A 12,753-nucleotide genomic window follows, 5' to 3' on the forward strand; every position below is an offset into this window, starting at 1 on the left:
TGTTAGTAAGTAAATGTGAATGCATCTTGATAAGGTTATTTGGACAGCTATTTGATCCTCTGTTTCAGCATTATTAGTACTTCACTAGCAAGAAACCTCTTCAGAAAGGCTCAGAGGTTCAATTTCATTTGGATAAACATAAAACGTTTCACATTCCAAAGTGCAGTAAGAATGTTTTCCTTGGGAAACTTCTCATCCTCTCCCTTTATGAACTGTCATGAATGATGAAGGAATTGTGACAGGACTCTGCAGATCAGTCTCAATTCACTGCATAAGCTTACCTGTGCTATTGGAGAGGAAGGGTCAGTGTCTGAATTATGACTCTTGGTTTTTTGGGTTTGTTTTTTTTTTCCTCCTAGGAAAGGTTGGTTTACTTTACAAATTTCAGGCAACGTATTTAAGCTGGTTTAAAGAAAGGATTTTATTTCATACCTTAGATAAGTGACAGATCTTAATTTAGGTCCCTCTGCAACACAAACATAAATAGGGAGTAGGGGAGGGATCAAAACTACATTAACATCATCTTGAAAGGATGAAGTGGAGGCTAGCACAGTTTCTAGTTGATGACTTCTGTGAGTACTCCTTCAAGTTATATTGCATTGATTACTGTATTTTGTCTCGCTTAATTTCTTTGTCTGGACTATAGATCCCAATAACGAATATTATAGTGGAGTTACTGAAGGTGAGGGACCTGACTCATGGTGACTGAAACTTGTGAATAACTATCATCTTTTTGAAAGTTAGTCACAAAATAATTGCCCCGTCTTATTTCAGCATCTACAAGAGATGAGAATCCCTCTGCTCAGGGGAGTGGGATACGATAGTGGTACCAACATGCAGGAGAACAGAATTCTAGAAGATCCAGATGAACTTTTTTTGTGTGTGTTTATTGTCTAGGCCAGTGGTACGGGTGTGCCTATCTCATGTCCTTTTATTGCATGCATTGTGAACTTTTCAAGGCAAGAACAGGGTGTTTGGAAACTGCGTGGCATGTTTTAGATATTACTGGAAAGAATAGAAAAAAAGAATTTCTCGATTTTTAGTGTGAGGCAAACTTCTATCAAATTTACTGTGGAAAATGCTGGCCAAGTTGAAATATGCTTACATCCCACCTAGGATCTAAGAGCCATCATTGGCATTAAGCATTACAAGATGATTACACGCTGCTGAATTCCCCCTTCAGGGAAGATGACTGGTGTTTGGGGCCTGTTGTTTAGCACAGAAAGAAGCAAAGCACAATAAAATTCTCAACATCTTCCCCTTAGGCTTCAGGGCTCCCAAATCCTGTGAGAAGGCTTGTGTTTTCTGAGTGATGGGTGCTATGATGTTGTATTCACTGCTTGGAAAGGAGCTGTTACTGCTAGATTGGGATAGAACTGGGAAGTGGAGGGAATCCAGAGTCCTAAGAATCCTCTGGCTCCTCTCCTAGATTAAAAAGATATTTAGAGAAGCACCTTTTCTGCAGCAGTAAGGAAGACAAGTAGCATTATGCTGCTCGGTATAAGCTGCAAATGTACACATGGCTGGATCTGTGGTTATATGAATACTCTTGGAGCATGCAAGATGTGTGGCCTTATTTTTACGTCTTGCCATGTGTGCTACCTTTGACGACATCTGTTCTCTTAGGTAAAGCAGACCTCTGATTTCCTTTCTCTCCTACTCCCTGTAGAACTGAAACACACACTCCACTTAAGTACTTTCAAAGTAGGTTAGGGGGTTGTCTAGTGCTTAAACGTCAAAGTAATGTTGTGACCTAGTAGGTAAAGTGGGTTTTGAGGTGCTTGTGTGATGCTGGGTATTGTGGAATGGATGTACTTGGTATCATCTGCTGCTCGGATCTTCCTGCTTTGGTAAATTATCTGTTACAAGGTGGGGGTACTGCAGAGCATTGAGAATATAGATGAGTAATAGCTGTTGTGATCTGTGATGGTGCTCTAGTGCTTATGGCACCCAGCTTTAAATGTTGCTGCTTGTTCCTATTATCCTGCAATTCATTTATTTTGCTCTTTCGCCTGACTCAAACTGCAGCATAGTTCTGACACAATTGGTTGCATCTCAGCCAGGATAAGAAAAAAATATTTTCAGATGTCACAAACTAACATGTTAGTTCATGCAAATATTAACCCACTGTCCCCTTGCTAGTTATTACTAGCAATTCGGCTGGCTGTTACCCTGCCATCTCTTGTGCATGCTGAGGGGAACAAGCATAGACTTTTTTGGACTTGAAAATGGGGTGTTGCGATGAAGATCGCAGACACCCACAGGGGTGGTGATGGCACAAGGAAAGAAGGACATAATTGCAGAATCTCCACCTACATTAGAGGCCACATTGAAAATTTTTGTAGGTTTGTGTTGTTGGTTTTGAGCCTTCTTTTGCAATTGGATTATTATAAACATAGGAAAGGTGCCATTATTTTTGTCAAAATAGATATGGTCTTTTGCTAGATTTTCATTTATGCACATCTGTGCAGAAAGAATGAGTGGATTTGTGTGCGTGTCAACTCTAAATCCTTTTATTTTAGTTCTTTTCAAACAGCAGGCAAAAGGATAGGAGAAGATATAGTTCAATGGAGGGAAAAAAATACTGATGGCATGATATGTCCATTATACGTATATATGACTGTATTAACTGCTTAACAGTTTACCTTTTCTGTGATGTCGAAAGTTGGCCTGCAAACCTGATGAGAATTAAGAAATGGAGCACATGTAGTTTGTAAACGTATTTCATAACATGAAATGTAGGTTCACTCCAGGTCTTTTTACTAGTAGTAGTTCTTGCATGGCTTGAGTTTTCTTGTGGTAACAGGTATGTCACTTCTGAGATGACTAATGGCACAGAATACAAGAGTGTTTTTTCCCAAACAGTCAAGGACAAATCAAAACAAAACAAGTATGAGCAGTCACACCCAGTGTTGCATATTTGTGATCGTTATATACAGAGCATTGCTCTTGAGAATATACTCGGAAACAGTGTATTGTTTCAGACCGCAGCACTTTTTAAATCCGGTTCTAGTCAGAGTAAATTTTTAAGTATTTCTGATTCCTAGTATCTTTTAGTTAAACCACCAGTTAAAGGAACATAACCACACAAGGATTCCATTGGTGTTGCAGGGACTGCACACCTGAGTGAGGATATTTGAATGGTCACTTGGAGTTTGGGACCTTATGTTGTAAAGTATTGAGTTCCTTGCTCAGGTGCTGAGCGTCCCTGTTTCTCCATGAAACCAATGGCTTTGCGGGACTGGAGGCTGGATGAGCACTGCTCTAATTCATTAGATCACCAGTTCTCTTGCCTGGGTCCCAGTTCAGACTCCCATGGGGTGCCCTAGCACCTGAGAAGCCTGCAGAGCAGTTTCCAGGGCTGCTGTGGTCCCTGCCCCAGAGACATGCCTTGCAGGGAGGCTCCTTCACTTGCCCTGCTGTGACTGGCATATTTGCAGGAAAAGAAGGTTTTTTTGCAAAAAATACTAACCAGAGATTTTATGTAATATGTTTGCAAAACAGTATATTACTTAATGTATAACAAAGTGTACTAAAATGTAATGTTGTAACTTAGAACTGTGTATGTGGTCAGTATGGGATCTTACAGTGGTTCCTCCCAGGCAAAGAGCATAGTAGGACATGCATGTGCTCTTTTTCTGAGCTCCAAACCTTGAAACACCTATTGTGTGTAACTGTGGATTTCATACCACTTCTTTAAAAAGAATATTTTTTCCCTCCTGGTTTATTTTGCCAAAGGCCAATTAAAAGTGGCAATCAGTGGTCTCATTTTGAGATGTATTTGAACATAGAAAGACACCTCAGACAGTTTTCAGAAGTCCTTGATATTTAGAATACGATGTTTTCCCACATCCAAGTCTCTCCTCTATGCCACATAAAACAACCCCTGCTGAGAGAAGAGAGCAGATGGATTCCAGTGCTTTATACCAGTGACTTTCTCACTCTAGCAGACGTTCAGCTGAAGTGTGCGAGGCTGTTAGAACTTGTTCTCAATTTCAGCTCAGTGATTCATTGTTTCTTCCCCAGTCTCTCAGATCATGAGAAGGAAGTACATAATATGTTTGTAATTTGAGTACCACTCTCTAGTCCTACTGTTTTTAGCAAGACTGACAGGAAAACTGTTATTTAGATCATGGACAAACTCTTAAATTCATTTAAGCTGCCATGTAAGGATAGTCCCTGCATTTATTTGGTAGTACTTTTTTGTTTCTGAGCATCAAAATAAATTATTTGCAGAAACAATGAAATTTGTCTTTGATAAATGTGAACCTGAGATCTTCTACTGTGTTATGTTTAGAATTGAGAGGTAACTTTATTCACTGTACAGATCATGTCCAGTTAATTTAAATATTTGACAGATCTTTTAGGATGTGATATTTTAGGTTTCCCATTACATAAGCAATATAGCTTATTGATGATAAGAACAACTGAAGGCTCTGATTTACATTATAAATTTGCTTGCTGCTGTGTTACTCTAGTATCTCCCATTTACAAGCCAAAGAAGTTAAACACTTTAAATGAAAGCTTGTTTATAGAAGAAAATACTGGCATAAGTTTCCTTTCACTGTGTACGTGGGTGTGTCTGACAGTATGCACATTTGACATATTCATATCCATCAAGATGATTAATTATAGAGCTTTGATGAATTCTAGTGTGACCAGAGATGATAAGTCTTGGTAAATAGTACCAAGTTTTGTGAGGGTTTTTATTATTATTATTAGGGTAACAGTATTAAGAGTTCATATTAAAGCTGCAGTTCCTGGAATCTGGTGATTTAATTATTTATTCCCCCCCTCCCCCCCCCCAACTACGTATCTGACATTTGTTACAGAGAAAACTGTAGCAATGGGAGTGAGGAGGTTGGGGGATATCTGAGAATGGGACAGTAGCGTGAATGTGAGCGTTCAAGAATGAAATCATGTAACGAGGCGGAACTTTACAGGAATGATTGAAAATTGATGAATTGAACAGAACTGATAGATCTGTTGAATTTTGGAGGGTGCTAGAGAGAAGCTGAATTGATGCATTCAAGGTGTCTGACCAAATATTTAATTATTAGTCTGCTGTCATAAATTTTCAGTTTCCTAGGCCTGTAACTATAGTAACACAAATGAACAAAAAATAAATGTAGGCAAGTTCAAATTTGTAAAAATTATTTAGCTTCTAAAACCACAGTAGATTAAATGGGTTATTCTGTAAGTGTTCTGTTTTATAAAACATCCTGAGTTATGTGTTAATTGAATCTGTCTTGCTCCTTTCATGTGGCTTGTTGACTGACTAGGAGATAGGAACTGGTGCATTAAGAAATACATCTTGTCCTTTTATATTGACGATATTTGTAAACAGTAATGCATCTGTAAAAAAAATGTGCACTACCAATAATTTATGAAGTGTTTTCAGCCTTCCAACTCTTTTCTAAGTCCACACTAGAGTAAGTTTGGCAGTAGATCACAGATTCTTGTTTGGAAGATAACGCCTTACACAGGCTGAGAACTACCTACAAAACGGCCTGTTTAGCACTATCATTAATTTGAGGGTGTGATTTTCATGGTCAACAGACACTGATCTCAGACGGATTCTCTTTCTTCTCTGGTTTTGTGTTCTCATTCCTTCACTTGTAGGCATCCTGATTCGTGTGCAGCTGTGCAGTAACTTGGACCACCCCTTGGACTGAGTCCCCTGCAAAGTACTTTTCTTAAGGAGAGCTTGTTTTTCAGCTGAATCAATGAACCAGCCTGTCTAATAGGCACACAACTGCACAAGTCAACAGAAATGTGTAGGCAAGAATGGTTATTAGAGGTAATGAAGACTTCATGATATTTTGCTGCAGTGGGGTGGAGGGGGCATGCGTTTGGATAGTTGCTCTGCTTCTCCATAATAACAACAGGAAAACAAACATGGGAAGACAGGAATTTTGAGAAATTCCAGGATTCGGGTTTAAAAAAATAATTGCTCAGCTATTAGCCCACTAATGTTTTGTTACATGTAAAACATACTAAGTACCTGTTTGCTACAATACAGAGGTAGGCTCCAGACCTGTAAGCTGTTTCTTGTCAGTAAGACCTTGCAGCGTTGAAGGCCCTGTGTGACAGATGTTTGTACAGACTGACAGCCTGTCCATCTGAAATACTTAAAAGGATCTAGGCTTTAAGGCTTAATTGTATTAGTATGGGATAGTAAAGCCTTTGTGCAAAGCTGTCACCTTCAATGGACTGTAGGAGTTCAAATAGACTTGAGTAACTGCAAAGGTTTAAGGTTGTAACAGCTGCTGTAAAGTTGGGTGACATCACACTGAGTAGTGTTTTGAATCTGTAAACCTGACATGTAATTTGAACAGTTTTCCTACTAAAAATCACGCTGAGCTGGTAAGATAGCAAAAAAATCTCATGGTAGTTCCTGGGGAAATTTCTTATGGTTCCTTGGTGATTCAGAAGTACAAATGGCACTGAAAGCTACCTCTGAGCTTTCAGAAATCTTCTCTTAAGTGTTTGTACTATTTAAGCTTTTCAGAAAAGCTGTGAGAGCCTCACTAAAGAACTGCTAGTTATTACAGAGACAGTATTTAATTAAGAGTCAAGGCTGGGACAAATAAGCGACAGCTCAGAGGTAGCAGTGAACAGACCCTTTTCACCTCATTGCAATGTAACTTAGATTGATATTAATAAAGTTAAACTTTGACAATTATTCTGCTGATGACTGTTTCAGCTGAAACACCAGTTGTTTCTAAAACAGAAGAACCAAATAATCTTATTCTAATCTGACCATGCTGGCTTTTTTATACCATGCTACCCTCTGGTCATTGCTGGGGAATAGTTCTTCTAGTAGAGATAAGCATCTATTAGAGTTACAGAATTTTTATATAAAAAGAAAATATCTCAAATATTTTGCTTTATATTTTAATCTTTAAAAAGAGTAATCTACCTAGTTGTTGTAACTTTAGTTGGTCAGCAAAACTTAAGTTATCTTGCTGTTCACTGAAGGTCTGTGCCTTTGCAAAAAGGCAGTTGTGTTAATGGCTTAGCACATCTTACAAACTAACACTTAACTTTCACCTTCTTTGCTTGCAGCAGTAATGTCAGTAATTGCAGTCTCTTAAAACTCCATGGAAAATTACATTCAGTGCAGCCATTCGGAAAAGATCAGTTTCCCCTGCAAAACAGAACAGGTCATGTAGCTGTACATATCCTGGAAGAACGTACTGCTCTAGAACAATCTGTCCTGGCTCCAAGGAAAGGTTTTAGTTCAGTTATAGACATACAAAGATTAAATTATTTTCTAACACTTCATTTATACAAGGGGTTTTTTTCCCCAATGGGGATTTTCAGTGATAGCACTGGTTGGTTGGCTGTTTTGGGGGTTTTTTTCAGTTCTTTGGGGAAATTTGTTAGTAGCATACAAACCCATCAACTTCAGTTTTGCTGCAACCTTGCTTACATCTACACTACGTGGAATTTGTGTTTGCAGAAATTAGTGCAAACTACTGGTATGTGAACTTGTGAGATTGGATCAGAGAGCTTTGTTTTCAGTCTTGGATTTGAAAGAATCACTGCCATCTTTGAAATAATTCTATGGTTTCCAGCTTCCTCAGAAGCCAAGGATATCTAGGATCATTTGGATAAGAGGTGTAAAAATCACAAACCAGTCATAAACTGAAAATGGCACCTAGTAGTCATTTAAAAGCAATTCTTGGATATTCACTTTGTTTCTGTGGGTCTTGAATTGTCTCAGTTAAATATTTTTCCTTTTATGCTGATTTATTTATGCAATTTTAAAATAGGAAGAATCTAAACCCCTGAGAAGTTACTAACAATAAAATAAATACAATGACATCTTATTAAAATAATTTTAGCAGTGAGTCCAGTGGTGGACACAAATAGGGACTTATTATTTTATAGGAAGAATATTTTTGCAAAGAATCCTGCGTTATTTGGTGGTTCTGTTCTAAATGTCCCTGATGTTTGTAGGTTGTGAAGTGAAAGAAATATACAAACAAAACCTGTAATTTGCTGGGTTTTGTTGATCTCTTGAAGGTGTGTGCTCCAAGTCAACTACAGATGAGATCGTATTGTCTAGGAAATAGGGGAGCAGAAATAAATGGGTCAGTTAATCCATTGTAGAAAAAAACCCAGATCCATAAGCATTCTGTCCAAGTGAGGAACTGAGGATTAAACCTCAGGAATGGCCAATGCTTTAAATAGGTAAGTGAAAAGGTTGTATCAAAGTGGCTTGTTGCCAATATCAGTTATCCTGACTTCTACATGCACTGTCAGTCATGAAGAGGGATCACACACATGCTGGAAGAAGGTAATTGTAGCGGATTAAAGCCCCATGTGAAATGGAAAAGCCATCAAGATTCTTTATAGTTGCTTGGCATGAGTTCTGATAAGACAAAGTTCTCTTTTATTATTATTTTAAAATGAAGCCATTTACCACAGACTAAACAAAAATCCCACAACACAATAGCACCGGCCTGTACATATAGTATGTTTAATTGCTGTGCACAGCTGGAGCTGGCTGGTTAAAAGTAGAGACATGACTTCTTATTCAAATAAGAAGATTTAGATTTCTTCTTTCCTGTTTAACTTCATGTCATATTTTAGCTGCAGATAGGATTTTGTTGTTTTGCTATATTTTGGATCTATCTACCTGTTCTTATTTATTTTACATACAGAGAAACATTTTTTGTGTTCTCTTGTGTGTCTCATTGGCAAGAATAAAAAAGGCACAATTCCGTAGTGTTGGGGTCACAATGTACAAGACTGATCATTATGCAAGCTTGAAGAATAATGCTTATTAAATGTAGCTCTTGTGAAAATCACATGTAACAACATTGACTTATTGTATATGAAGCCAACCCTATGATGATAGTGTTAAGACAGATGTATGCACTTGAGCAGAGATCCATAGGTCATAATTTTCTTCAGGGTTTGTTTAAACTACTGAAGAGTTTACACACCAAGGAGGAGGAGTACAGGACACGATCTTACAGTTGTATTTTCTCTCTTGCCAGTCATCAAGTATTATGCAGTAATATTGCTTGTTACATTTAAAACAACTAACATGGGTTTGCACAGGTATTGATTCTTCTGTGCTCACCGTGTTTTATGCTGGTTTAGGTCCTATTGTTCCTGTTTGAAGTCAATAGGTGCTCTTATCACACAAAAAAATGCAGCCTTAAATGTTATGCAGCCAAATTAGGTTTCCACCTGCCCAGTCCTCAAGGAAACATCAACAGTTGGTGACAGGAAAAGGCCTCATTATTAAAAGGTAATTACTGTTACTTTGATGCTTTTCAGTGCTTTCTTAGGGACCGCAAAGTGTCCCAGTCCCACTTCCCGCCCACAAGGGAGCCATCCTTGCCCTGCCAGTAGCTGCAAGGGTCTTGTTGTCCACAGTGAGTCCTGTTTCTGTTTGCAGGGAGCAATGCCTATTCCTGTGAGGGATGTACGCTTTTAAATGTACTGCTCTACTTATTTGAAGAGATCTGTCAAAGACAGACCCTGTACTTTCAACATACTTCTTATTGTTCCTTGGTGAGTACCCATGCGTAGAAATTTTATTGAAGTTGTGTAATTTTCATTCTCCAGACATTTGCAGTTATCATTGATTTGACTGTAACAGAACTTGTTGGGTGCAAAAATTTGATAGTAGTTTAGAGTTGCTTTAATTTTTTAATTGTGCGTGTTCATGGATCAATTTCAAATTAAAAAAAAAATTTCTGTAGCTATTAGAGATTTGTTTTTTTCTGATGTTTTCCCATAACCATTACTTTTGTTGCCATCTCTACCGTTCAACCAATTAATAATTCACCAAGCCTGTAATGAGACAGATGTTTGTTGTAGGAGTTTACACAGATCTTTGCTACCTTCAGACTACTCGGGAGGAGGGACAGGATAATCAGCCTGTTGCATAGTTCAGTGGTAAGCATAGAGATCCTGGGATGTGAGCATGCTGTGAACTCAGACTCTAGCTGCACTGCACAATTGATCTTTGTGAAGGTAAAACACTTGTGATGGCATCTGGTAGGAAGAGCTGCAGTGGGGGTGAGGTATGTTTTTTAGGTATATTGTGTGGTGGAATGCTTGCAAAGTAAGAATGTGTCTATGTCTTTATTTTCTTGGCATCTGTTTTTCTCTGCTCTTTTTTACCTTGTTCCACAGGACCTTCCATGAAAGGTGTAATCTTGGGAGGAATGGGTGGGTTAGAGCTAGTTTTAGTTGCACCTGGCCTCCAGCTCTTCCTGCAGATAGACTGCTCCTGTTCTTACTGCTCAGCTTCATAGCGTCTGAACTGCATACGGATAATGAGTCCATTTTCTTCCTCAGTGGCAACAGGGCCAGTCTTTGAAAACTTCCTTTGCTCCAGTTAGATCCCTGGTTAAATCTGAAAGCAAATGGGAATATCCCTTTCATGTGATTTCATAAAGAGATGGTTCCAAAAATCCTTACTTTAGTTTGGTTGGGAACTTAGAACAGATAAGACAAATGTCTTTCACTTGCAGCTCTACACCCAGCAGAAGAGTTACTGGCCTTTGATAAGTAAGTATGCAAAAGTAAAGATGAGCTTGGGAAGTGGATATACTAGAGAAGTGGGATCTGCTTTTTTGGGTGGAGTGACTCAATGCTAGCATGGACGGGCTTGCAAATACAAATATCTGTGTAATTAGCCCTTTTTTGAAACATTTTAAAATTGCCTTCCATTTTGTACTCTGAAATTTGCTGCTTTTCTCCATCACTACAATAAAAATTCTGTATGGTAAGTGCTGAAAAGTGTATTATTAGTTCTCTTCCTCCTCTATGGAATTTGGTGTTTACCCTCATCAGTGGCGTATAGGAAACCTGCATAATAATAATAATAATGGGTTATTTATTTGTCCTTAAAATGTAGTCCTTTTGGTTTGTTTTTAAGAGGTTATTCAGAAAATAAGCAGAGCATCTGGAGAAAATACGTTTGCTGGCACTATAGCTTAAATACATGTTTGTCTACCAATGTTAAGGTGACAGCTGGGAGAAGGAAAACTTGAAATGTTTATTAGTTTGTTGCTGACTGTTAGGCAGGCTTTATCTGGGTGAAGAAAGATCTGAATCTAGAAATTTCCACCAATTGGTAGTGTCCACATTTTCATGTACTTGCAGTAATTCTGTACCAGCTGTTTTAGTTGTTCGTAACATTCTCAAGTCTTTTTGCATTAAAACTGCTGACAAGCATATATATTATTTGCTTTCTTTGGAGCTAAAAAGCATATATACTCTGAAGTATATCCTGTCTGTTTCATAACAAGAACATGACCAGCTCTTATTCGTTAGCCTCCCATACAAAATTGTTTACACTGTTTTCTGCCTGCTATACCTCCCCTTCCTTAGTGTCTGTAGTTCACATACTAAACATGCAGGTAACTGCTGGTACAGTGTTTCCAGGAAATGCTTCTTTAATATACTATGATATTTATTCCAGAAACCAGGATGGTGATGTGAGAATGCAGGTCTTGAAATGCCCATCTTTGAGAGATTTATTTTTCTCATCAGGGACAAGTCGCACTGCCTTTTTTTTTTTTTTTTTTTTTATTTGGCAAGGATAATGCAAACATTGCTTATCATAACTTGCAATATATATCTTCTTGTCACAAGCAGATGTTGCAGCAGAATAGGGCAATGGGCATGATGTTGGTCTGGCTGCTCTACTGACTTGCTGAGTCGCAAACAAGCTATTTAATCTCTGCTTCTGAGCTATCCCCTCCTTCTCCTGGACCACCCTAGCAAAGAAAATTCCACCCTCACACCTGCAGCAGCTCTGGCATAGAGGGTGGGCTGTCCTGCATAGATTCCTCGCCCGCCCCGCTCCACCCCCACCCTGTGCTGCACTCCAAAGTGACAGGGACGCTTGGCTCCTGCTCCCTGCCACATAGCCCAGTGCCTTTGAGTCTGGCAGTAAGTCCATTGTGTTGAACTGCCACAAATCACAGATGTTGCTCTGGTTTAGGCTGCATGCATGTTGTCATTTTGTTTCTAAATAGCCTAATAAGTAAGGTGTATTTGCTGTTTAATGTAGCCTTAGGATAGGCTATGGGGATATCTATGCAGGCACAGGGGTTCCCCCTCTAACAGCATGTGGCTGCGAAAGCAGATGGGTCTCCTTTTTACTCTCTCTGGCAGACCTTGTTGCAGGTGAGTGTCACCACAACAGCCTGGCAGCATTTACCTGGCATTGCTGTTTAAGTGCAAGTCACAGTCCAAGAACTGTGCCATAATTCAGAGTCTCATAGGGTTCATCCAAAGCCTCAGGATCCTTTTCCATGTCCTCAGTGTGTTTTGTACTGGGCCTCTGCTGAGAGTGAGTTTGGAGAAACTGCCATCCACACTGCTCTCCCTTCCCGAACAAGCGCAGCAATTTGACAGCACACCCTTTTGGTTTTGTTTGGTGATATCCATTGCGCAAACTTCCTTTGTCTGTGGCTGCTTAGCAGACAGTATAATTTATCCTAGTTTAATGTGAGGTATTAAGCCTTTTGTGCAATTCTGACTGTTCCTTTTTAGACAGGACGAATGTTTTGTAAGAAGAAAGGCAACAAAGTAAAGATCATTACATATGTTGTCCTTCCTGCTGTGTTTTAACTAAACACCATCTGCTGAAAGGCTGAATCCCCTTTGGAGAGACATCATTCTCCTGTTGTCAACTGAAGCACTTCTGAAAAACTTGTTGTTTTAAAGAGGAGAGTGGCATTTGGATAGTCTTTAAAGGAATTTTGAATAGTT

General features: G+C 38.9%; 1 long non-coding RNA gene across 9 annotated transcripts in view; it reads left to right on the forward strand.

Annotated features, from left to right (window-relative positions):
- The first annotated feature begins 9,935 nt into the window (after positions 1–9,935).
- LOC121096047 overlaps positions 9,936–12,753 on the forward strand; it is a 36,757-nt gene continuing 33,939 nt past the window's right edge. For all 9 annotated transcript variants that reach the window (XR_005830321.1, XR_005830318.1, XR_005830324.1 and 6 more), the window contains exon 1: positions 9,936–10,049. This is a non-coding gene — a long non-coding RNA (uncharacterized LOC121096047). The remainder of the gene's footprint in view (positions 10,050–12,753) is intronic.

Source organism: Falco naumanni, chromosome 12, assembly GCF_017639655.2.
Source record: "Falco naumanni isolate bFalNau1 chromosome 12, bFalNau1.pat, whole genome shotgun sequence".
NCBI classification, from domain to species: domain Eukaryota; kingdom Metazoa; phylum Chordata; class Aves; order Falconiformes; family Falconidae; genus Falco; species Falco naumanni.